The sequence below is a fragment of the Oryctolagus cuniculus genome, chromosome 3 (genome assembly GCF_051225735.1).
Source record: "Oryctolagus cuniculus isolate XC-2025 breed Fujian yellow rabbit chromosome 3, ASM5122573v1, whole genome shotgun sequence".
Lineage (NCBI taxonomy): Eukaryota > Metazoa > Chordata > Mammalia > Lagomorpha > Leporidae > Oryctolagus > Oryctolagus cuniculus.
In genome coordinates, this window is record NC_142869.1 from 133,959,091 (window position 1) to 133,986,612 (window position 27,522).

Here is a 27,522-nt window from a genome sequence, read left to right on the forward strand (position 1 = left end):
AGTCACTGAAGGAATGATCTATGGCCATCGGTAGGGAGTGGGGAATAAATGCATGGACAGTTTTCAAGTGTACAGTGCCTGTTCCCAATATTTCCTTGGGAAACAATTTTCAGGAACTTTCAAACCAAAAGCAAAATGTAAATAAAAAAACTAATTAGAAAATAATCATTTCAGGAATAGTTATTATATACTGAAAATTTTGTTTTTATCATGACCAAAATTCATGGTTAGGATGGTTTGGTTATTTTTAGTATGTTGAAAGGACAGAAAAGGGTCATAATGGTGAAGTAAATTGAATGAGACCAGGCCTTCCCAGTGTAGAAATTATACCCACACAAAAACATGAAACAGTTCATGAGATTTAACATCAGAAACAAGACTAATTTTGTTAGGGCAATAGGGTTATACAGTTTTTCATTTCTTCTGTTTTTCCCTTTCCAGTATATTTTTAATTTAAATTTGTTTTAATTTGTGTTAATGTAAAGAGAACAGATTTGATGCATTTCATAGATACAATTCTAAGAAGATAACCTAAGGTGGTGGGAGCTGAAGCTGAAAACCACCACTTCACAGGAATGAGAAATTGGAAGTCTACTATAAAGGCTTTCAGTGGGCTTAACAATTAAGTGGGAATCAATTCTAGGCAGGAGGGAGCCAAGGGATTGGAAGCCTTAACATTTTGGTGTAAATTCCTTCCAGATCTTTGGTTCATCACAGAACTATGGTGTGGGGAGCAACTGGGACTAGACTGTTACTCGAATTAAGATTTATTCTATGCATCTGCTCTCCCACAATATGGCGCTGGGAGAGGAGGAAACAGCTTCTACACAGCTGCCTCCAGTTCAACCAATAAACAGCAGGAGCTGCTCCTGATTGGAGGAGAGCAGCGTACTCGGCGTGTGGGTAGCAGAGTTGGGATTGGTGGAAGAGGACTATAAAGGAGGAGAGAGACAACATGCACCAGGAACATCTATCTGAAGGAACACCTGAGCAGCCCCCAAGAGAGCCGGCCGGCGGTGTGCCGCTCCCCCGCGGAAGTGGGGAAAGTGGCAGGGGGAACCACCCTTCCATGGAGGTGGAAGGGTCGGTAGCCAACCCGGGAAGAACCAGCAGCAAACCCGGGAAGGGCCGAGCAGACAAAAGAACAGCGCAGAGTCTAGTGTCGCTCCTCCACGAAGAGGGGGAGCGACACTATGGAAACACAAGGAAGAATCTACGGCATCCTATGAAAGGTAACAAGTGCATCAAATGGTGGAAAGAGACATTTCAACTGCTACCAACTACAGTGAAATTGGATTTAAGCCAAGATAATTGTCTGGTAAAACAAAAACTAATGCTTTTCTGATGAAAGCATTAGCATAGAGGAATCCGTGTCCTCTAAAATGTTATAAACATAATTTTCAATGAGCAAAAATATTACTAAATATACAAACCAATATTAAACTTACAACTATACTGCTATAGGTTGGATAGCTATATATCCCAGGGTATGTGTATATTAAATACTCATATTAATATATTTAAACTGTGTTGTATCCACATGTGGAATACAAGGTCACCAAAAATAAAGATGCATGCATGTGAATGTATATTATCAGATACAATTTTGTAAGAAGTGGAAGGTAAAACAGTATAGATATAATATAGTGTCTTCATATAACATTACATTTATTTGTATGATTTTTGTAGAAAAATACACAAAAATAGGTTTGGGGTTAATAGCTTTAGGAAGATGGGGTGGGGGTTTTATTTTTATTTTTCATCTTCTTTAAAAAGTTACTTATTAAATTTTATTCATTTGAAAAACAGAGAAAAAGATAGATATTTCATCTGCTTTTTCACTCCCTAAATGCCCACAACTGAGAGTGCTGCACCAGGATTTTGAAATCAATCTGAATCTTCCACGTGAGAGGCAGGAAATCAAGTACTTGATCCATCACCTGCTGTCTCCTTGAGTGGGCATTAACAGGGAGCTGGAAGCAAAAGCAGAGCCAGGACTCAAACCCAGGCAATCTGATATAGGATCTGAGAATCCCAAGTGGCATATTAACTACTGCATGAAATATCCACCCCAATTTTTATTTTTATCTTTTTTATTTTAAATGTATGCATGTTTTGCTATTATTTAAATTCAATTTTTTTAGTATTGATTTGTTTAAGAGACAGAGAGATAATGATAGAGGAAGAGAGAGTAAGAGAGAATGCCCATCCACTGGTTTCCTCCCCACATGTGCACAGTAGCTAGGACTGGGCTATGCGGAAATTGGGAACTAGGAACTCAGTACCAGGCTCCCACGAGAGTTGCATGGCCCGTTACTTGAGCCATCACCTGATGCCTTACATGGTCCATATTAGAGGAAGCTGAAGGCAATATCCAAAGCTGTGACTCAAACTCAGGCTCCCTGATGGGGGACAAACACTCAGCCTTACTTTTTAAAATATGTTGAAAAAACTGAGTGGTAGTAGTGAGATTCATTTTTGTTAACTTTTTTATTTATATAAGGTGAACAAATTTCATGTATTTCATATATACAGATTTTAGAGCATAATGATACTTCCCACCCTCCCATCCCTCCCATCCTCCCTCCTCCTTCCTTTCTTATTAATTTTTACAATGACATCCTTTTAGTTTATTTTATAAGAGTAACCCTCCACTAAGTAAAAAAATTCAATAAAAAGTAAGGAAAAAAGCACTATTCCCCAAACATAGAGACCAGGTCTATAAACAATAATCAATTCTCAAAATGTCAATTTTGCTAGTATACTTTACATTTTTGTACCCTATTAGTTTTGTTATCATTCCTATATATTCCTAATTTTGAAGAACAAAAATACAAAACAAAGGACATAGTAAATATAAACACATATTTGCTAATACATTTTAATCAAAATATATATAAATGTATAATCACACCCATTATATATATAATACTGTAAGACTTATATATTTATATTGTATTCATATATATATATATATTTGTCCAGAAAAATGTAAAAAAGCACGGACACATTTAAAGCAATTATTATGTGGAGCATGGCGAGCTGTAAATAAATGTGTCATTGCAACAGTAGTAGGAGATGCTCCAAAAACTGTAAGCTACTATTTGCTACATTCTAAGAATTATTTTTAACATTTATTTATTTAAACATATTTATTGATTTATTTGAAAGACAGAATTACATAAGGGAGAGATGGAGAGAGAGAGAGTGAGAGAGAGAGAGACCTTCTATTCACTGATTCACTTCCCAAATGGCCACAAAAGACAAGGCAGGGCAGGCTGAAGCCAAGAATATGGAACTCCATCCCGGTCTCCCACATGATTATCAGTGTTTAAAGCACTTGGGCCATCTTCTTTTTTTTTTTATCAAAATTGTACTTTATTTTATTGAATATTTACATTATGCCTTTTTGTTACTCTCCACACTGTGCTTTCCTTGTTTAACAAAAACTAGAGTCACTTTGTGGTTCTAGTCCAAAGGAAACAATCATCCTTTTTATTCTTAGGATTCCTTTTCTTTTGTCAATTTGCTTTTGTATGGTTTGTTTTAAATAAAGACCTGTGAATTCAAGAGATTGTAGGAGCAGGGCCCTACCCAGCAGGGTTTGGAAGGTAAACCCAGCTGGAAAACAGATATGCTATGATGTAAGGGGCTGAAGAACAGTTGTGCACATATCTAACAGGTCATTCTGACTCTAAGTGTAAGGATCTTGTCAGGTGACAGGTTGAGGTTGGATTAGTGAAGGATTAGTGTTGGATTAGTTGAGGATTAGTGGATTGTGGTAGAGAAGACCCTATAGAACAATCATGGATTAAATGCTTGGCTAACTGCTCTCCTGGAACTGGTTTATGTCCTAAAACACAAAGATCTCTGTTTTTTGATCTTTGTTTAACTTGCGAAGATTTAAGTTACAAATTTGTTTGTTTTCCAGGTTTAAAATAAAAGCAACTAAAGATGGTAATGTAGAGAAGACAGGTGAATGGCACCAGTATACTTAAGATTTTTATATTGTGAATTATTATACCTCATGAAAATACATGCCAGTATACTAAGTACTCAAAAAGATTCAGGATATGGATTATCTGAAAACTATATTTCTCTTAGATCAGCACCAAACATATCTTTATGACCTGAGTCAAATTCTTAAGGGCAATTAAACTGAAACTAGAAAAAATTGAGAAAAATCACAAAACTCCATAGAAATCATTAAAAATATACGCAAACAATTCTCAAATACGTTTTGACATCAAGATCAGGCAGCTCACTTGGTTGAACGTAAAAGTGAGTACCAACGATTTCTCCTTCAGTGAGACGTTTGATGTCAGCTCTGTATTAAGAGAATTTTTTTTAACTTTTATTTAATGAATATAAATTTCCAAAGTACCATTTATGGATTACAATGGCTTCCCCCCCATACCGTCCCTCCCACCCACAACCCTCCCCTTTCCCACTCCCTCTCCCCTTCCATTCACATCAAGATTCATTTTCGATTATCTTAATATACAGAAGATCAGCTTAGTATACATTAAGTAAGGATTTCAACAGTTTGCTCCCACACAGAAACATAAAGTGAAAAATAATAGATGATTTTTTTTAAATGATGATGAAATCAGATCAGACCTATTGTCATGTTTAATCCCAGTGAGAGTCAAGTTGGGAATTGATAATTTCTTTTCTTTTTTTTTTTTTTTTTTTTTACAGAAGATCAGTTTAGTGTACATTAAGTAAAGATTTCAACAGTTTGCACCCCCATAGAAACACAAAGTGAAATATATTGTTTGAGTACTCGTTATAGCATTAAATCTCAATGCACAGCACATTAAGGACAGTGATCCTACATGAGGAGTAAGTGCACAGTGACTCCTGTTGTTGACTTTACCAATTGACACTCCTGTCTATGGCATCAGTAGTCTCCCTATGCTCCAGTCATGAGTTTCCAAGGCTATGCAAGCCCTCTGAGTTCTCCGATTCTTATCTTGTTTAGACAAGGTCATAGTCAAAGTGGAGGTTCTCTCTTCCCTTCAGAGAAAGGTACCTCCTTCTTTGAAGACCTGTTCTTTCCACTGGGATCTCACTCACAGAGATCTTTTGCCAGAGTGTCTTGGCTTTCCATGCCTGAAATACTCTCATGGGCTTTTCAGCCAGATCCGAATGCCTTTAGGGCTGATTCTGAGGCCAGAGTGCTGTTTAGGACATCTGCCATTCTATGAGTCTGCTGAGTGTCTCACTTCCCATGTTGGATCACTCTCCCCTTTATTTATTCTATCGGTTAGTGTTAGCAGGTACTAGACTTGTTTATGTGCTCCCTTTGACTCTTAGTCCTTTCATTATGATCAATTGTGAACTGAAATTGATCACTTGGACTAGTGAGATGGCATTGGTACATGCCACCTTGATGGGATTGAATTGGAATCCCCTGGTATGTTTCTAACTCTACCATTTGGGGCAAGTCAGCTTGAGCATGTCCCAAATTATACATCTCTTCCCTCTCTTATTCCCACTCTTATGTTTAACAGGGATCACATTTCAGTTAATTTTCAACACTTAAGAATAACTGTGTATTAATTACAGAATTAAACCAGTCATATTAAGTAGAACAGACTTGTCTGTATTAAGAGAATATTTTAAATGGCACACAAAGGAGGCACTGCTTCCCTCAAGGTCATGCTCACCAGAGCAGTGGCCCTCCATCCTAGGACTATTCTGGATGATAAGAGGTTCTGTTGCTCGTATTCAAGTCTCCCAGACACCGCACTCTTTCTCTCCATTTCAGTTCAAGGGGTTTTCTGGCATGGGAGGGAAAGACTGGAGTCTTTATGTTGACTGACAAATATGTTGAGATGTCTAGAATCAGAAAACAACCCTTTGACATAAGAAACCTAACACCTCAGTGCCCTCTACTCTTCCCTGCTAACCGATTCATGCCTTTCAAAACTAGTAAGACCAAACACCCACCGATTTTCAGATCACTTCATTTAAGATAGTAAACCGTCAAATTGCAATATGCCATAACAAAACCATGAAACCAATAGTGAAATGCACCATGTCCACTGACTTATAAGTTTCAGCACTTTTGAGGACATATCCAAACAGTAATGTTGAATATTATGTTATGCTCAAGGTTAAATATCATGAAGAGTGTGTTCTGCAGCGGCTAAATGTGGTTCTTTGCGTGTCAATGGTTTCTGCAAAGTGAGAAGGCTTACTGTATATATAATGTAAATTTCAGGGGAAAATGGTGCTTTGTGTCAATACAGTTCATTAAAGTGATGGCAACTAAATTCCTTTAGTGGAGTATCAGTGGTAGAATCTTGGTGTTAAAATATTTCAACATTTTTGGTACAAATGCTAAATTTTTTCTTCTTTAAGTCATGAAGCACTCACATTTGCATGTAGTAAGTGTATGTTTGATTTAGGAAGAATGGGGAACTAAAGTGTATTAAAAGATTCTAGATATGATGTGGAAAAGGACCAATTATGTCCTAATAAGGAAAGTGAATGAAGACCAGTGGCTTGGCCAGTCAATAGATATTTATTGAGTGCCTCGGGTGTCCTTAAAACACAGAGATGTCATTAAGAAAATCCAATAGCCATGAATAATGTCACCAATCCATACACTCAGCATCAACAATTTGCACAAATTACATACCTAAGAAAACTATTATTTCAGGGAATTTTTCTCTTCTTTTATCTACTTAAATCCATATATTTTATTTAATAAAGATAGTAATAACAGCAAAATAATAATAAAAATACATTATATCTCTTCTGTCAAAATAATTTGTGGGGTAACAAAACTACACATTTTGCATTATTGACACTATCCACATACTTATTGAGGGCTATTGCCCTGTTTTACGGTATGTAAATAAATGTAAATATTTTGTCAGGCAAGTAGTTGCATTCAAAACATCATGTGCTTAAATTTAAAAAAAATGAGTTGCATTTGAAAATAATTATTTCTAGAAAAATATATTTTCCAGTTCCTTATATTTTTTATTTTTAGAACTATAATTATGTCCATGGTTATGTATTTATAGCAATTGCTAAAAGGCAGGCAGTGAAGTCTGTGACTATAAGGATAGCTTTGTTCTGTTTATTAATTTGGCTCTAACAGTTTTTACTTGATGTATTCTGTGTCTGTGATTGGGCATATAAACATTCAAGGTCATAAGATCTTTTTTATTGATTATATTATTTTACATAATGTCATTCTTTGAATCTTCTAATGTTGTTTGCTCTGCAGTTTACTAGATACTAACATAGTGCTCCTTTAGCATTATTTAAACGTATATTTGCATAGTGTGACTTTTTATATTTTTAAAATATATATTTTATATTTTACATAATTAAAAATAACATGATAAATATATAAACAACATAATAATATATTTATAAAAAATATATTCTACAGTATATAAATACCTACTATATATAATGTATATATAATATGTTATATTTCAAAGATATATATATAGAGAGAGAGAGAGAGAGCATTTCCCATCCATTTGTTAACTCTCCAAAAGTCTGCAATAGTAGGGGCTGGAGTCAGTCCAACGCAGGAGCCTGGAACTTAATCCATTTCTCTCATGTGGGTGGCAGGGAGCCATCCACTTGGGCTATCTCTTGCTACCTCCCAGGATTTGCATTAGCAGGAAGCTGGAGTTAGGAGTGGAATTGGGACCCAGACCTCAGTGTTCCAGCACAGGCTGTTAATGTTGCAAAGGTTGTCTTAACTATTATCCTTCTCTGTGGTGTGACATTATAACATTTTTATTTTTGACTTCATTATGTCATTGAATTTGAAATGATCTTTTTAAAGTAGTGGATCATGTTTTTTTATTGATTGCCAATCTCTTGTCTTTCAATTGTTATATTTAGTTAAGCAGCATTTAGGATAATTAATAATTTGTTTATGAATAAATCTATCAATTATGCATTTATTTTCTATTTATTTATTTTGGTTACTATTTCTCTCTTTCTGTTTTCTTACTTACCTGTGGGGGTATTTAATATTTCTTAGCATTGCATCTTAGTTTACTTGTAATATTGAATGGATCTTTTTGTACAGTGCTCTTTGTGGTGGTTCTTATTATACACACACACACACACACATACGCATACACATTTGACTTAAATGGTCCATATTTTACCACCTCAAGCTAGATGTAGAAGACACTTCCATTTAGATCATTTCACAATTCAAATCTTCAGCTCTCATTGTCTTGAATACCAGGTAGTGCATTAGTTAACTAGCATATTATTTACAAAAAAAGTAGCATAACTGGGTGTGTTAAGTAACAAAATTCTCCTGTTTCACAGTTCTAGAGGTTACTACCCTGAGATCAAGGTGTTGGCAGGGTGTACTACTCCTGAGAGCTGTGATGCAGAATTTTTTCCCTACCTCAGTCCTGGCTTCAGGTGGTTTGTCAGCAATGTTTGGTAAACGTTGGCTTATGGCTGCATCGCTCTGATCTTTACCTTCATGTTCTTAGGGCATTCTATTCTTGTTTGTGTCTGTGTCCAAATTCTACCCTCTAGTAAAGCAACCAGTAGTACTGGGTTAGGGTCCACTCTCCCCCAGAAAGACTTCATTTTAAATAGTTACATCTGCAGTAATCCTATTTCCAAAATAAAGGATGACATTCAATTTATGAATTAAGGGGGTGTGCAATTCAATCCGAATTGATGGTGTCACAAATTTAGTTTCAGTTATAAAATATGAGTTATAAAACTAATGATGAACAATGTAACTTGCTATTTGTGCTTGTTTCTATTGGTTATTTTTCCTTTCTGATGCTTCAATATTTTTTTTTTTTTTTTTTTTTGGACAGGCAGAGTGGACAGTGAGAGAGAGAGAGAGAGAGAAAGGTCTTCCTTTTGCCATTGGTTCACCCTCCAATGGCCACCGCTGCCTGCGTGCTGCGGCCCGCGCACTGCGCTGATCCGATGGCAGGAGCCAGGTGCTTCTCCTGGTCTCCCATGGGGCGCAGGACCCAAGGACTTGGGCCATCCTCCACTGCACTTCCTGGCCATAGCAGAGAGCTGGCCTGGAAGAGGGGCAACTGGGACAGAATCCGGCGCCCCGACCGGGACTAGAACCTGGTGTGCCGGCGCCGCAAGGCAGAGGATTAGCCTAGTGAGCCATGGCGCCGGCCTCAATATTCTTTATTTAATCATTCCTTTTCTGTTTGAAGAACATCATTTAGCTACTCTTTTTTAAGAAGAGTGAGAATGACACATCATTTTAATTTTCCTTCATCTGACAATGTTTTTATTCCCCCATTCATTCTTTATGGACTCTCACGCTGCATACATCCTACTCCCATCATAAAATCAAGCATCTCTCCAAGAAGCACTGATTCCTCATTTAAAAATTGCATTAGCGGCTGGCACCGCGGCTCACTAGGCTAATCCTTTTGCCTGCGGCGCCGGCACACGGGGTTCTAGTCCCAGGGGCGCCAGATTCTGTCCCGGTTGCCCCTCTTCCAGGCCAGCTCTCTGCTGTGGCCAGGGAGTGCAGTGGAGGATGGCCCAAGTGCTTGGGCCCTGCACCCGCATGGGAGACCAGGATAAGCACCTGGCTCCTGGCTTCGGATCAGTGCGGTGCACTGGCCACAGCGCGCTGGCTGCGGTGGCCATTGGAGGGTGAACCAACGGCAAAAAGGAAGACCTTTCTCTCTTTCTCTCTCTCTCACTGTCCACTCTGCCTGTCAAATAAAAAAATTAAAAAAAATAAAAGTTAAAAAAAATGTGACATACACACTATGGAATATTACTCAGCTGTAAAAAAGAATGAAATCTTGTCTTTTGTTACAAAATGGGTGCTACTGGACACCATTAAACTTAGTGAAATAAGCCAGTCCCAAAAAGACAAATATCATATTATTTCTCTAATCTGTGGTAACTATTGAGTACAAAAATGTAATGTATATGAGCAAAATTGACATTTTGAGATTTGGTCATTGTTTACATCCCTTATCTATTATTGAGGAACACTGTATTTTTCTTCTTACTATTTGTTGTATTCTTTACTTAGTGGAAGGTTAATTTTATGTTATTCTTATGACTATAAAATAATCCAAATGTATGTCCCTATAAAAATTTAAAAGAACAAGAAAGAAAGGAGGAGGGAGGGTAGGAGCATGGGCAGGTGGAAAGTATCACTATGTTCCTAAATTTGTACATATAAAATACATGAAGTTTGTTCACCTTATATAAATTAAAAAATATAAAAACAAAACCAAAATTTAAAAATAATTCATCATGAGAAAGCAAATTTGTGGTCCTTTTGCATTACCAGTTGGTTTGTTTCAACAGCAATTGGTAACACATATTAAGATCTTAAAATGACCTATTTTTTACCTTGTAATTCAATTTACAGGCTTTTATTCTTGGAAAATAAACTGTATTCAAAAAATAAGTAAATAAAACTTTAAGCACAAAAAAACTAAAAAAATACAAAATAAAGTAATTTTAAAAAATTGCATTAGCATTCAAGATGTAGGATCTATGTTTATTTTACTGGAATATTGACAATGTATGCATATGTAGTCAGTATATACATAAGTATATAATTCTAAATGTTTCTGTATATAACTGTTTCTATTTAGCTACTGAGTTTTACAGTTATATACAAGTTAATGCACATCACATGGCTAATTCTTCCCCTCTTCCCTTTACCTGCCTGTAACTCTTATTCCAATAGTGAGAAATATGCTCTTACCATCCTAATCATTCATTTTGAGCCCAAATATATTAGTGGCACTATTAATTTCCTAGGACTGCCATAAAAAATGCCACAGACTAAGTCGCTTAAAACAAGAGAAATTAATTGTCTCACACTTCTGGAGACTGAGTCCAAAATTAAAATAGGTTTGCTCTTTTCTGAATCCTATCTATGTGGTGTACAGGAGGCTGCTGTCTTGCTGTGTTCTTCAGGTGATCTTTCTTCTGTGTGCAAACACCTCCAAGGTCCCTCTGTCTATCAGATCTTCTTGTTTTATAAGGACAGCAGTTAGACTGGATTAGGATGCTCCATAGCAGACCCATCTCTGTGTAAGCACCTCTTTAAAGGCTTTACCTACAAATATGGTCACATTCTGAAGTACTAGGGATATAGTTCAGCCCAGACAGCGCTTAAAAATTTATAATGTGTAGCCTATTGGAAACAGCTTTATCAACTACAATTCAGTGGGACTTGTGTGCAATTCCTTTTGTCTGTAGACTTACAGACTCTACTCATTTCCAAAATTAATTATGTCAGTAACATTTAATCTTATCCTCTTCAGAAATGCTCTTTTATTTATAAAAATAAAAGTTAGCTTTCTTATTTCTTTGTTGCATTCTCTTTCGTAACAGGGTTTCTCTCATTCTTAAGCTAAAAATAGATTGCATACATTAATGACCACTGTTTGTGCTGTAGAGTTCTTTGGCTTTTGACAAATGTACAGTGTAATTTAAGAACTGTCATGGTATAATTTATAATTCTTTGACTTTTACTACCATTATCTGTCTCTCTAGTTTTACCTTTTCCAGAATACTATATATTTGAAATTATATACTATGTAGCTTTGAAATCTGACATTTAACATGGGAATATTCATTCAAGATTCATCCATTTTAATGGCTTTGATAGCTCATTTATTTATATTTTTAAATAATTATTTTATTTATTTGAAAGAGACAGAGTTACAGAGAGAGATACAGCCAGAGAGAGAGAGAGATCTTCCATTCTGCTGGTTCACTCCCTAAATGACCGCAATGGCCAGAGCTGAGCTGATCCGAAGCCAGGAGTCAGGAGCTTCCTCCAGGTCTGCCATGTGGGTGAAGGGGCCCAAGGACTTGGGCCATCTTCTGCTTTCCCAGGCCATAGCAGAGAGCTGGATCTGAAGAGGAGCAGCCAGGACTTGAACTGGCACCCATATGGGATGCCTGCACTGCAGGCTGGGGCTTTAACCCAATAATATTTCATTATATGGATTTACCATACCTTATCCGTTGAACAATTGAAAGGCACCTTTGCTACTCCCAGTGTTTTGGTGACTAGAAGTAAAACTTTGATAAACAAGTACATGCAGATTTGGGGACAGACATTTATTTTACAATCCATTATGTAAATGCCAAAAGTATAGTTTCTGGATTATATTGTAAGACTGTTTCTGTAAGAAATTTCCATTTTTTTCCAAAACAACTCTGTTTTGTATCTCTGCCAGCCGTGATTGAGAATTCCTATTGCTCTGTGTCCTTGGCAACAATCATACTCTTCTTATCAAAAGTTCAATTAGAACCTGTCATTTGTACTTACACCGTTCTGTTTTCTGAGCATCTGAGATCTATAGATTATTGTCTTCCAAATTTAAAACATTGTAGCCATTATTTCTTCTCTTTCAAGTGTACTTGCTTTTTCATTTCCTTCTAGGATTACGATGACATCAATGCTGAATCTTTTGTTTTTATACCCAAAATCTCAGGGGCTTTGAATATTTCCTTTTATTCTCATTCTATTGATTGCTACTCTTCAGAAAAATGAAATGCATTGCTCTGTCTTCAGATTCACTCTTCTCTCTTCTCTCATCTATTAAGCACATTCAATAAGTTTTAAAAATTATTGTTATAGTTTTCTATTCCAAAATTTTGACTTACATCTCTGATTCCTTAGCTGATATTTAAAATTTTGTTTCCATTTCTTCAAAGATAATTTTAAGTTGATTATTAAAGCAGTTTTATTGGGGCTGGTGCTGTGGCATAGTAGGCTAAGCCTCTGCCTGCTGTTCAAGTCCCAGCTGCTCCTCTTTTGATCCAGCTTCTTCTGTGGCCTGGGAAAGCAGTAGAATAATGACCCAAGTTCTTGAGCCCCTGCACTCTCCTGGGAAACTTGGATCAAGCTCCTGGCTCCTAGCTTTGGATTGGCTCTGTTCTGGCTGTGGCTGCCATTTGAGGAGTGAACCAGCGGATGGAAGACCTCTCTTTCTGTCTCTCCCTTTCTCTGTTACCTTACCTCTCAAATAATAAAATTAAAAAAAAATATTGTGCTCTTTTTTAATCGTCATCAGATGATGCCAACATCTCATTCCCATTGGTGTAGCTAATTGATTATTTTTTCTCATGTGGATTGTGATTCTCTTGGCTTTGCTGTGATAGCTAATTTAAAATATATCTTGAATGTTCTTTGTGTTGTGTTAGGAGACCCTGGGTCAAATTTGGATATTTTACTTTTGTAGATAGTCACTGTGTTTCACATTACTGTGCAGATCAGCCTTCCCTATGAACTGTGATTCCAATAGCAATTTAGTTTATGAACTTTGTGATGTTACTTCGGCCTGCTGCATTGAGTTAGTGCTGCTGCACTTCTCAGGGCTGGGATGGGGGAAGGGTCCTGGTTACCAGGTATCTCTCAGAGTATAAAGGCTATGGTGAGGGGTCAGTGCTGTGGCGTAGTGGATTGAAGTCCTGGCTGGCTATGCTGGCATCCCATGTTGGTGCCAGTTTGAGTACTGGCTTCTCCACTTCCCATACAGCTCTCTGCTATGGCCTGAGTCCTTGGGCCCCTGCACCTTTGTGGGAGCCCCGGAGGAAGCTCCTGGCTCCAGATCAGCTTAGCTCTGGCTGCTGCAGCCATTTGGGGAGTGAACCAATGCATGGAAGACTGCTCTCTCTGGCTCCACCTCTCTCTGTAACTCTGTCTTTCTTTCTTTTTTTTTTTAACTTTTATTTAGTAGATGTAAATTTCCAAAGTACAGTTTGTGGATTACAATGGCTTCCCCCCCATAACTTCCCTCCCACCCACAACCCTCCCATCTCCCGCTCCCTCTCCCATTCCATTCACATCAAGATTCATTTTCAATTCTCTTTATATACAGAAGATCAATTTAGTATATTTTAAGTAGATTTCATCAGTTTGCACCCACACAGCACACAAAGTGCCAAATGCTCTCTGAGCACTAGTCGTATCATTAATTCACATAGAACTACACATTAAGGACAGAGATCCTACATGGGGAGTAAGTGCACAGTGATTCCTGTTGTTGACTTAACAATTTGACACTCTTGTTTAAGGCGTCAGCAATCTTCCCAGGCTCTAGTCATGTGTTGTCAAAACCATGGAAGCCCCCTGAGCTCACCGTCTTTGATCTTATTTCTACAAGGCCATAGTCAAAGTGGAAGTTCTCTCCTCCTTTCAGAGAAAGGTAGCTCCTTCTCTGATGGTCCCGTTCTTTCCACTTGGATCTCACTTGCAGAGATCTTTCATTTAGGTTTTTTGTTTTTTTTTTTTTTTTTTCCCCAGAGCGTCTTGGCTTTCCATGCCTGAAATACTCTCATGGGCTTTTCAGCCAGATCCGAATGCCTTAAGGGCTGATTCCAAGGCCAGAGTGCTGTTTAGGACATCTGCCATTCTATGAGTCTGCTGTGTATCCCGCTTCCCATGTTGGATCATTCTCTCCCTTTTTTATTCTATTAGTTAGTATTAGCAGACACTACTCTTGTTTGTGTGATCCCTTTGACTCTTAGAACTATCATTATGGTCTATTGTGAACAGAAATTGATCACTTGGACTAGGGAGACGGCATTGGTACATGCAACCTGGATGGGATTGTACTGGAATCCCCTGGCACATTTCTAACTCCACCACTTGGGGCAAGTCAGCTTGAGCATGTCCAAAATTGTACATCCCCTCCCTCTCTTATTCCCACTCTTATATTTAACAGAGATCACTTTTCAGTGTAACTCTGTCTTTCAAATAAATGAAATAAATCTTTTAAAAAAAGGATATGGTGAGATCCATCTTGACAGATGTCTCCTCATTGTCCAGAGTCTCCAGGGAGCACAGGAGGGTCTCTGGTCTACAAGGACAAAGTCACTTCCCGGTCTGGATCACTAGATATGATTGGTTCTGTTTTATCAGCTCCACTCCCCTAATAGTAACTTTGGTGGGGCAGGAGGTATAGGGTGCAGAGGGTCTAGGTCCCTTGAAGACAAAGAGGCTTCCTGGAGCAGGTTGCTTGTTCTATGTCCTTTTTGCCAGTTCTGTCTCCCCAACTGTATCCTACTGTGTATGGAAAAGTGAGAGTCCCAGGAAGAAAGGGCTGCATATGCTGAGGCATGATGTGATTGAATTCTGCAGTCTTAGAGTCTGTAAGTGGAAAACAGGAATCTCCGGTCTGCGGGAATGAAGGGGTGCTTCTCCTGGGTGCTTATATTTGGTGAGACTTGTAATTGACTCCTCTGATAGTGGGGCTGGACTCTGTAGGTATTCTAAGAGGAACTATTGTTCAGTCCCCAGGAGGAATGAGACTTCTTGGTTGGTTCCTGTTGATGTGAGATTCGAAAATGCCAGATGTGAGTAGCCCCTGCCTTCTGTCAGGTGGTGGTAGGCAAGACATCCTGTTGCTATGGTTTTCCTCTTTTACTGGGATCACCAGTAAGAAGCTTTGCTTCTTCTTACTATAATGCATTGTCCTCCTTTGGTTTTCTCTCCATTATTTCTGAGATTTAGGTTTGCATTTGTAAAGAAAAAAGAAGGGACATATGGGTCTGTATTATCTTTTCTGTATCAGAAGTCTCAAATTCCTACAAGGTCACTTTATACAGAAAATGTAAACTATACTTGTGTTTCTAGAACATGCTGACCTGATCTAATTTAATGTCTTTATGTAGCCAGCAATAATTAAAAGCTGAAAATCCACTTTATTTTCAGTTGGATCATTTTCTTCATATAATGGGAATCAGGCACAGCTTTAAATGTCATTCACCCAGGGAAGATAGGTAAGCTTTACTTTGGTTGCTGCTTTTTTCAGATGGTCACTTTCAAGTTCAGCAAATAGTCACTGTGAATAAAAATCTCCAAGAAAGGACTCCAAGTGAGCTCTGCCATTACAGGAATTCCTAGTAACTTTCACACCCACATTCTCCAGCACCTAATAATGTAGACTTACTTTTGACCACAAAGTATGGTGGTAAATAAGAAAACAAATTTACTCATCATATAATAGCAAAAGGCACTTCTGTTTAATTTTCTACGTGGGATGAAAACTGCTTCTGGTTAAAATTATATGTTAAGAAGGCTCATCTATTTTTGCTTGGAGTATAGACTAAAATGAATTTTTTTAGGGGGCAAAGTATTTTAAATTAGCTAAGAACTCATATTCAGTATCAGAGAATACAGGTTAACTACAAAATATACAGTTTCACCCTTGATAAATTTGCCTAATTTTCCTAGTTATTTCATAGCTTTGTTCCTTCTTCTTTTAGATAATGCATAAAAAGTATTTAACAGTGCATGGAATATGGTAAATACTCAAAGATGTTACTTTTGTTACCTTAAATATTGCCAAAGCTCTTCATTTTAGAAATGACTATGGTAAAAATAGCATAAGGGAACCTTTTATACATTCCTGAAAATATTTTTAATCCACAATAGCCATTTCTATTTTGTTTAGAAATTTCTGTTCTTTGTTCCTTTCTTCTTACATAATAAAATAAGAGCTTAAAATATTCCATTTAATTAAGAGTTCAGTTCAGTTTGTTTCTAATTAATAAAGGTTTTATCAGAAATGATCTGCCTTAATCAACATTGTAGTCACAAGCCAATTATATCACCCTGTTAAATACGAGCAACTCATTACTTATTTGTAAGTTTCTCTTGGTCAACTAAAAACTGTGAGTGTTTATTTTTAAATATCAATTAGGTGTGTATTGTATAAATATTGAAATGATTTTCATTAGGTGAGAAAATTAAAGATCTTTGAAAATATGGTATACTTTGCATTTTGAGAGAAGTTGTTGACCTTATTTTTCTCTTTAACGATGTACAATGTAGGCTCAATTAAACAAATATATATTTATAAATTATCCATTATGTACTATTCTATTCAGATAGTTTTGGGATGCCCCATGCTAGTAATGGCTTTGCTTCCGTCCTTAAGTGATTAGGTTGATAAGATGAATTCTGAACTGTAGGCATTCTCAATTACTTCTCAACTTATTTCTCAAAGCAAACGAATAGCTGGTTCCTGTCCTGGCTGCTCCTCTTCTAATCCAGCTCTTTGCTTGTGGCCTGGGAAGACAGTCAAAGATGACCCAGGCCCCTGGGCCCCAATAGTCATGTGGGGGACCTAGAGAAACTCCTGGCTCCTCACTTTGGATAGGCTCAGCTTTGGCTGTTGAGGCCATTTGGGGAGTAAACCAGCAGATGGAAACCTTTCTTTCTGTCTCTGTCTCTTTCTCTCTGTAACTTTGCCTGACAAATAATTAAATTAAATGTTAGAGAGAGAGAGTTTCTGTAACTCCACCACAAAGTGTAGACGAACTTGGCCATTATGTCACTTGTTTGTAGTGGTTCTTACCACATGGGTCAGCCATGTTTTCTGGTATTTGATACATTGACGATGAGACTGATATATCACAACAAAGGGTTTTGTTTCAGCAAATTCCAGTGATAACTAGTGGACATAAAGTCTGTAATGAATTTTGCTTAGTCTACTAAAATTTTAGAAAATGAGATGTTTGTAAATCTTACGTTCTGTGAACTAAGACACACTTCAGTGGTTTATGAAGCTTTCTATGTTCTTTTACCAACAATTCACTGATTATACTCTGAGTCTAGCTACATGACATATGAAAACCTGTTAAAAGAAAAAAATTGCATCCGATTAAGTCATACAGAATTTTGTAGAATATAATCTTTGTTGATGTGTCGTGGGTAATTACATATTTAATTTAAATTTAGTAAGTATGCCTTGGACATGAGTGACATTATAGATATTTTCCCAGTGAAAACATCTTTATATATGATCCATCAGGTTATTCAGTAATTTATAAAAGACAAACTAGATAACAGATGTTAGAAAGCAACAGTATGAGCAAACATGTATAGTTTTTTTGTTTTGTTTTGTTTTTTGACAGGCAGAGTGGACAGTGAGAGAGAGAGAGAGAGACAGAGAGAAAGGTCTTCCTTTGCCGTTGGTTCACCCCCCTCCCCCCAAGTGGCCGCCGTGGCCGGCGCACTGTGGCCGTTGCACTGCACTGATCTGAAGCCAGGAGCCAGGTGCTTCTCCTGGTCTCCCATGGGGTGCAGGGCCCAAGCACTTGGGCCATCCTCCACTGCACTCCTGGCCACAGCAGAGAGCTGGCCTGGAAAAGGGGCAACCGGGACAGAATCCGGCGCCCCGACAGGGACTAGAACCCGGTGTGCTGGCGCTGCTAGGTGGAGGATTAGCCTGTTGAGCCGTGGCGCCAGCCTATCATTTTTCTTAACATAGATTTTATATCCCTGATAAATCATTGGATAATTCTGTCAGATATTTACTTTTACCAAAGCAGAATATACCTGTCATACATGTTATACAACAGTACCAATATTTATAACTGGGCCATTAGTTATTTTTTTTCTGAGTTCTTATTTATCAACAATAAAAACCCATCATAATAGCTTTAGGTCAATAGTACATTCAAGATGTATAATGGTTGTTTGATACATGTATAGAGTGTAAATTTAGTTTCAAAGTCAAAGTAATTAGTACAAATCACCACACATGTTGTCCATTATATCTCTAGAACTTACAACTGAGAGCTTATTTCCTTTGCTCTTCATCTCTCCATTTTCTTCCCATAGCTGACATTATCTTCATCACAGATAGACAAGTACTTTACAATAAAAAATCAAATTTCCATACTACCCAAAATGATCTCCAAATTTATTGGAATCCCTATCAAAATTTCAATTTTATTTTTCACAGAAATAGAAAAAGTAAACCAAAAGTTCACATGGAAACATGAAGGATACTGAATAGCCAAAGGAATCTTAAGCAAGAACAAAGCTGGATGCATCACATTTCCTGAAATCAAAATATAATACAAAATCACCATACCACACAGTATGGTACTAACATGAAAACTGAAAAGTATATCAATGAAACAGATTAGAATGTCCAGAAATAAACCCCCATAAGAAAAGTCAAATAAGTTTTTTTTTTTTTTACAATTAACAAAGGCACCTAGGATATACAATGGAGACAAGATCTTTAGATGAAATATTGTTGGAGAAATCATATATACATGCAAAGAAATCAATTTTTTTGCTTTTGTTACATCATATATAAAAGTTAACTTGGAATAGACAGATTTAAATATAAGATTTGAAACCACAAATCAAGATCCAAATCAAAATTAGAAATGAAAAAGGGAATAAAACAACAGACACCACAGAAATAAAAAGAATTGTCTAAAATTAGTACAAAGAGCTGTATGCCAACAAACAGAGAAACCAAGAAGAAACAGATATATTCCTGGACACATACAACCTACCAAAATTGAGCCATGAAGACATAGAAAACCTAAGCAGACCTATAACCAAGATGGAAATTGAATCAGTAATAAAGACTCTCCCAACAAAGAAAAGCCCAGGACCTAAAGGCTTCACTGCTGATTCTACCATCCATTTGAAGAACTCCACTTCTCAAGTTATTCAAAACAATTGAAAGGGAGGAATCTTCCCAAATTCTGTGAATCCAGCATCACCTTCATTAACCTGAAAAAGATGCAACAGAGAAATAGAATTACAAATAAATTTCCCTGATGAACGTAGAGGCAAAAATCCTCAACAAAATTCTAGCCAATTGAATCCAACAGCATATCAGAAAGATCATCTACCCAGACTAAGTGAACCATCCCTGGTATGCAGGGATGGTTCAGCATTCACAAATCAATCAATGTGATACACCACATTAACAAACTGCTGAAGAAAAACCATATGATTATATCAATAGATGCAGAGAAAGCATTTGATAAAATATAACACTCTTTCATGATGAAAACTCTAAGTTTGGGGCCGGCGCTGTGATGCAGCAGGTTAATGACCTGGCCTAAAGCACTGGCATCCCATATGGGCTCTGTTTCAAGACCTGCTTGCTTCACTTCCAATCCAGTTCTCTGCTATCGCCTGGGAAAGCAGTAGAAATGGGCCCAAGTCCTTGGGCCCCTGTACCCACATGGGAGACCTGGAAGAAGCTCCCAGCTTCGGATCGGCTCAGGTCCAGCCATTGCGGCCAATTGGGGAGTGAACCATTGGATGGAAGACCTCTCTCTCTCTCTCTCTCTCTCTCTCTCTGCCTCTCCTCTCTCTGTGTAACTCTGACTTTCAAATAAATAATTAAATAAATCTTAAAAAAAACCTCTAAGCCAATTGGATATAGAAGAAACATTCCTCAACACAATCAAGACAATTTATGACAAACACTTGGCCAGCATCATATTGAATGGGGAAAAGTTGGAAGCAATCCCACTGAGATCCGGTACCAAACAGAGATGCCCACTCTACTATTGCTATTCAGTATAGTCCTGGAAGTTTTAGAGCCATTAGGCAAGAAAAAGAAATCAAAGGGATACAAATTGGGAAAGAAGAAGTCAAAATATCCCTCTTTGCAGATGACATGATTCTATATATAGGGGATCCAAAAGACCCCACTAAGAAACTATTGGAACTCATAGAAGAGTTTGGTAAAGTGCAGGATATAAAACCAGCCACAAAAATCAACAGCCTTTGTATAGACAGACAATGCATGGCTGAGAACACTTCTAAGATCAATCCCATTTAAAATAGCTACAAAAAATACCTTGGAATAAATTTAATGTAGAACTATACTATTTCTTAAAAAAGATGATGTCCTGACTAAAAAGAGAAACTATTTTCCTAAATGGTAAAATACAACATCATGAGAAAATTTGCCATCAAATGAAATACTGATTTAATACATTTTTAATTAGAATACTAACTTTTGGCTCTTTGGAACAATTTGAGAGTGATGGTTAACATTTTTAAATGATTTTTTTTTAATTTGAGAAATAATATTTTAGGTATTTACCAAATACAACATATTGTCTTGAAATACATTTGAGGATAATTCAGAAGTTTGTGGGTATGTTGAGTTAAAAATCTGCTTATTTTGATGAAAAGTATTTTTTAATTTATGCATAGTTTTCCATCATGCACATTTTCCATGAACTTCTTGAAGATCTTGGCACACATAGTGGAATTACTAGGTAGTTAAGTAACATATTCATTAACTCACAGAATTGTAAAATCTTAAAAGTCTATAATAAATTTTGAGAAATGCCTCTAAGTAGTCTTGTAATAGTAAATAGAAGTGTTTTTGCCACACCAGATTGAAACGGATTTACTCTAAGCAAAATGTTACATATCATTAAATATGATTTGTTATATACAAAAATAAATGTACTCTCACTTTATAACCTGATATCTGTTTGCATTTCGGGGATCCTTGTTTTCAGAGGAAAGAAAAAACAACCAACGAAACACAGGTGCAGACATATCCAGCTATATTTTTTCACACAGGAAAGGAAGTGGATTTTATATCAGTAATTAATGCCTACCATAAGCTTGATAGTGTTCATGATGTATTTGCAAGTTTGAGAAGTAGCTTACAAATAATATCTTTGGTATGCATCTGTTTATCAAGATAACTTAGTGGTGTGTGTATGTGTGCATATATAAATATTTTCATCTTTATAAATTTAGAAATATTATTTGTATTAAGACAAAGCTTACTTTTTAAGTAACTTCATTTTAAATATTTTACATAAGTAGTATTTTATAAAATAGGATAAACATATTTCATTGAATAACATTTTAGAAAATAACCCATGTCTTCCGACAGGCTTTTGTCTGCTCATTTAGTATTTCATCTCTAGTTGCAAAAACCTGTTGCCTTCATGCAGCCTCAGAATTTCTTAACTGGACTTGGAATCCCTATGTGTTCTTGCTCAGCAAACACATCATTTCATTTGGGGAAGTCTGAACTGTATATAGAGATCTGACTTTCACCCTCTACGTATGCCTTCATAGTCATATAAAGGTCTGAAAAGGCAGTACAGGGCTTACCGTTTTGACATGAGCTTTCTCTTATCTAATTTTTACAGAATCCAGATTGCGTGGCCTTTACACAAAAATATAAGCTAAACCTGTTTGACTTAACAACTGTATAAATCTTATAACTGTTGAATCAGAAAGCATGCCCTAAGAAACATAGTGGATTTCCAGCATCATGCCTGTGTGTCGGTATATGTATTCCATGGTTCTGCCAGTGTGTTCAGGTAGCTGAGTGGCTGGCTGATGGCACCGTCAGATTTTAGTGTTTTGTAAACATTCTGTCACAAAGCAGAGCTTTTCCTTGACAATGAGTAATTTCTAAAAATATGTAAATATGTATTTAATTAATGCTTAACTATGATGGTATTTCAACTTCAAATCAAGTATACATTTTAAAAAAGATTTCTAGAAACCAAAGAGATAACCTCCATGCATACTTGTTATTAAAATAAGGTCAATGGTTCCTGTCAGTAGTTACAGCTCACTTCAGAATCACTGAGCAATAACGGACACTCAGTGTGGCATAAGATTGCTTCTTTTTTAATGCCACTTAATTTTCCCATTAACTTACAGTGGTAAGGACTTCCTTTTTTCTGAAATTTTAGAGAGATATGAGGCCATTCTAAATCACGGCTATCTTGGCTGCTTTCCTAACTAGATTTTATTTATTATCATATAATGCAAGGACAAAAATATGTATTTAAATCTACAGGTGCACTTAGTCATATAGGTAAAGAGAATGGTGCTGTATATCCCCAGCATTAAACACTTTAACACGGCCTGACTATAAGTCATAACTGTATTTTTAATTAAAAATTTCTAAATAAAACCAACTCCATCCTTGCACACACCTGGGTTCTGTCTTCCCTGCTTATCCCCAAAGAACATGTGGACTCAGTGTTTAGAAATCATTCTATTAGGGAACTGAAAGCCAAGGCAGCTAGCATGAGGATGATAAGATCCAATGAATCATTCATATCCGGGAGTTGGACTTATTCATTTTGGAGCTATTGAAGTGGACATGAGGATTTTCATAGAAGACTAGCATAAAATACCTTCCAGTTGTCAAGCCAGATTGAGCAAGAAAGCAAATTATCTGAGCATCATTTCTGAAAGTGTCAAAAAGAAATGCCATCCAAGCGGCAGCAGAGAGTTTTGAGTTTCAAAACTGCATGACTTGTCATGACAGAATTCTAACCATTTCATTTTTTATAAAATATTGCAAGGATAAAACTATTAAAAGCATCCTCCCTTATGCTGACATTGAAGTGACATTTATGGGTACTTGGAGACTTTACTTCTTTATATAGAGTATATAACTCCATAGCACTTATGTATGATTATGATCATTGAGATATAAACTTTAATGATATAAATTTTAATGAAAGAAAATAGGAGTGACAAAAAGATTCGCCAAAAACAGGTCCAGATACTTATGTACCCTAGAAGAATGCTGGGACTAGAAGGATGCTACTCTTTCCCATCTCCTGGTATTCATGTCCTTGTGGTATCTCCTTGTTTTCATAGTGGTTTGCAACAAGGATCTTGCTTTAAACCAAAACAATATGGCAAAAGTAATAAGGCACCATTGCCATTAGATTAAAAAACTGTGACTTCTGTCATTCTAATTTCTCTCTTGCTGAAACTCTGATTTTCTCTTCCTTGCCTTTCTGTCTTTTCCACTTAGCTGTCACATGTTGAACAGGCTCAAGTGGTGAAGAATGAGAGTGGTCTCTACCCAACAGCTAGCAAGGAATCAAGATCAAAAGCCCGTAAAAGACTGAATCCTGCCAACAACCACTCAGGGATCTTGGAAATGAATCTTGCACTGGTTAAACCTTGAGATACCACGGCTTCTACTGATGATACTTGGAATGTAGCCTCATGAAAGGCCCTGAAGAAAAGAACCAGGTAAATTGTGCTGAGACTCCTAATGCATAGAAACTGTGTGATTATAAATTTATATATTTTTTATAATCTGTTAATTCTGGGGGTAACTTGTTATGCAACAACAGATAACCAATCATCTCCTCTAACTTCCCATGAGTTCCACAGATTTACAGATGTTCAACAGTCACTGTCATGCAACTGTAAACAGCTGACATAAGATATCCTGGTGACCAAATAAACCTCTTGGTTTAGGGCATCTGTCTGTCACATCTGCTCCACATTTGAGGTCAAGTTGTGTAGAAATAGATCTTAATCTGGGTTAAAGATTTACTAGTATAGTCTTCATGTTGAAATGTGTAGGGGAATGTGGGAAAACAATTTTGGGAAGGAAAAGAAATGCTCAAAGAAGTGGTTCTTGGCAAAGTTTGAAGAGTGGCGTTAGCCTGATCCCATAAGAAACTCTGGAGAGCAGTTCATTCTCCAATTTGTCTTGCACAAGTGCAAGAGAGGTAGACTTCCAGCAGTGCACAGCTGTCCTTCACTGATTCTGTGTGATGAAGAGTTAGTGAAATGTGTCTTCCCAAGCACTTTTTGCTGTTTGTGCAAGTGGAAAAAATTCTGGCAGCCCAGTGCTGGTGTAATAAAGGGGAGTCTCGGGAATGCACAGAGGAGAAGAAGTCAGAGCACACTGAAGCAGCAGAAAGGAAGCACAGGAATGATGAAATAGATTTTAGAATTATTCATTTGAAAAACAGAGAGACAGAACTCCCATTTACTAGTTCATTCCCCAAATGACTGTAGCTGCCTGGACTAAGCCAGGAGCCCAGAACTCTACTCAAGTTTCCCACATGGGTTTCAGGGACCCCAGTCCATCAGCCATCACCCCCACCTCCTAGGGTGAACAGTAGCAGGAAGCTAGAATTGGCAGCAGAATCAGAACTTGAACTAGACGCGCAATATGGGATGTGAGTGTCCCAATTGGTGTCATAACCACTGCACCAAATACCCATTCTAGTAAAACACATTTGAAGGGATGTGGACAGATTCTCAGAGTGTGTTCTGCTATACCCTATTAAAAAGAGACTGAGGCACAGCGCATTTATCCTTGCCCCTTTGCCCCAGAACATTTGTCTACAGGATGCTGAGAAAGGTGCAAATCTATGCATACTCTGGCCTTCTGTTAACTCATATTCTTGTGACAAAGTTAATTTTTCCAGTCGTGGATCTAAAGAGGTTACAAGTACCTGGTGGTGATATTAAAAAATTAATATTATGCTGTAGCTCGGGTAAACTCAAATACCACTGTGTGTTTGGGTCCATTCTCATGGTGGGAGGGCATGCGTGGTTTGGGGCACAGATATTTTAACAGGACCCCTCTGCATTTTGCCTCTGTAGCTTTCAACAAAATCCAGATTGCTTTATCCAGAATTAGAACCAGCAGATTCTATTTAATTTTTTTCCCTTAAAACTAGTAGATTCATGACAACAAAGCACGGTAGGGACTAGCATTGTAGAAAAGTGGATTAAGCCACAGCCCATGACATTGGCATCCCATATGAACACCAGTTCAAGTCCTGGCTACACCACTTCAAATCCAGCTTCCTGTTTGTGTGCATGGGCAAAGCAACAGAAGATGGCACAAGTGCTTGGGCACCTGCCACCCACATGGGAGACCTGGATGAAGTTCCAGACTTCTGACTTTGCCTTGGCCCAGCCCTGACCACTGTGGCCATTTGGTGAGCGAACTAGTAGATGGAAGAGCTCTCTTTTTTTCACTCGCTCACTGTAACTCTGCATTTTGAATAAATGAATAAGTAAATAAACCAATTTAAAAAGCACGGTAGTTTCATTTATCAATCAATGGCACTTTCAGATGCTTAATGTAATTTAGCAAAGTAAAAAAAAAATCTCTGATGGACACAAATAATGCATAAAATGAATTTTGCATTTCTCCTGACTGCCTGTGTGGCTGCCTTCTCCATAGTCACATCACTCTAAATTCTAAGAAGTTCCCAGGACGTCAAAGATAGGACTCCTCTCTGCTCTCTGGTCTTGGCATGGAAAAGTTGGAAACATTCAAAGCCAGTAAATGAACAAAACAGCAATGGATCCCAAAGAGGAGAGTGATATGGGAACACTGGCAACTGATATCTTTCCACAAGTTCGCTTTAATCTGGAGCCAATCTGTAGGGTGATTCTGACTCAAAATAAAACCACTGGTGTCATCAATCTACCTTCAGCCTCTGCCTGTCCTTCTGTCAAACGATGTCACCTCTGAGTGCTGGGAATGGCTACAGAAGCTTGGCCAGACAACTAATATCACTGAGGGAGGACAATCAAAATGTTCGATAGATCAAAGCTGACAATCATCCACCCACTACTTACTTGCTGGCAATGAAGGAAGAGCATTCAATTCAACTTTGCCTGATGAAAGAGGACTGGAGTGCTCCTTGACAAAGGATTAATCCCAGACAACAAAATTATCAGGAACTTTCCCAGGGGGAAAAAATATCAACAAAGTGAAGCTTTGGAGCTGAGGACTTGCCAACTTGATATTTGAAGCTCCTACAATGGCCTGACAGATCTTGTTAACCCATGGCTTCTCAGTACCTCAGCCAAGTTTGAGTAAGTTTCTTTTCTTCATTGTATCACTCTATTTAAGAAGATTGTGAGTTTCACTTTTTTGCTTGCTCTGGAAGAATGAAAAAATCGGGAGCATCCCCAGGAGCCCTGTGTACTTGGTAGAAGTTAAGGAGTGATGAAGATGAGAAAGAGAACCTGAAAAAGGGCAGAATTTCAGTACATCCAAGGACAAAGCTTACACATTCTGATGTCCCTAAGTAAGGATTAGAGGATGGCTTAAAGCAGCCGTAAAACTTCACATGAAGGCAAATCTGAGATCATTTATAAAAATTTCCGCTCCTTTTCTTTTCTTCTTTTTTTCCTTTTTGTTTTCTTAAATTGAAAGATACTCAGTTGTTTTTCAAGAGGCAGACTGATGGCCAATATGCATTGATTTTTAATGGGCTTCTCACAGGGATTTTTGTACCTGGCCATAAATCAGGTAAGGATTAGCTATCATACTTGCTCATTATCAGCATCTTTGGGCAGAACTGACCTCTCTTTCTCCCTAGACTTTCTGGAAAAGGTCTAGCTCATTATTTTGAACCATCTGTTTTAATTGTTACTGTGACCATTTTTACTTTCCATCAGATTGTTACAAATCTTAAGAAGGCATAACTGAGATTTTAAATGTTAATACTAGCTCAGCAATGAATCTTATGTTACCACATACAAAAGTTTCTTTTTGATGGGCTCCAGGATTGAATTTTTGTTGTTGTTGTTGTATATTTTATAATTTATATATTTTATAATTATATTTTTCAGAATGTAAGGAGTCTTTGGAGCAATGTGCCAAATTGAAATTAAATTTAGTAAATATAAAGAAAAGGACTATTTTATTATTGCTTGAATGATATACAGTGGGTCAATATGTATTGATTTTACCCATTACCAATTACTTGAAAGATGAAAAAGGAACACATATTAATGCAGTCTGGGTTATCTATGGAATTTGTGTTTGTCTATGAGAGACTGTGTTACTCCATGACTGGATTGTTGCATCAAGAAAACAGCTATCAATGAGAACTGCCATAGAGTTCCCATATGCATTTGTCCTATATTTTACTGCTTAGAAAATGGTCTGAAAATGATATCACTAAACCAAATTCCATCAGCATTATATT

General features: G+C 37.2%; 1 long non-coding RNA gene across 1 annotated transcript; it reads left to right on the top strand.

Moving 5' to 3' along the window:
* The first annotated feature begins 929 nt into the window (after positions 1 to 929).
* On the top strand, positions 930 to 27,053 carry LOC149127521 (uncharacterized). Its single transcript, XR_016231282.1, has 3 exons — positions 930 to 1,232; positions 23,574 to 23,797; positions 25,761 to 27,053. It is a non-coding gene; the product is annotated as an uncharacterized LOC149127521 (long non-coding RNA).
* Positions 27,054 to 27,522: the final 469 nt, after the last annotated feature.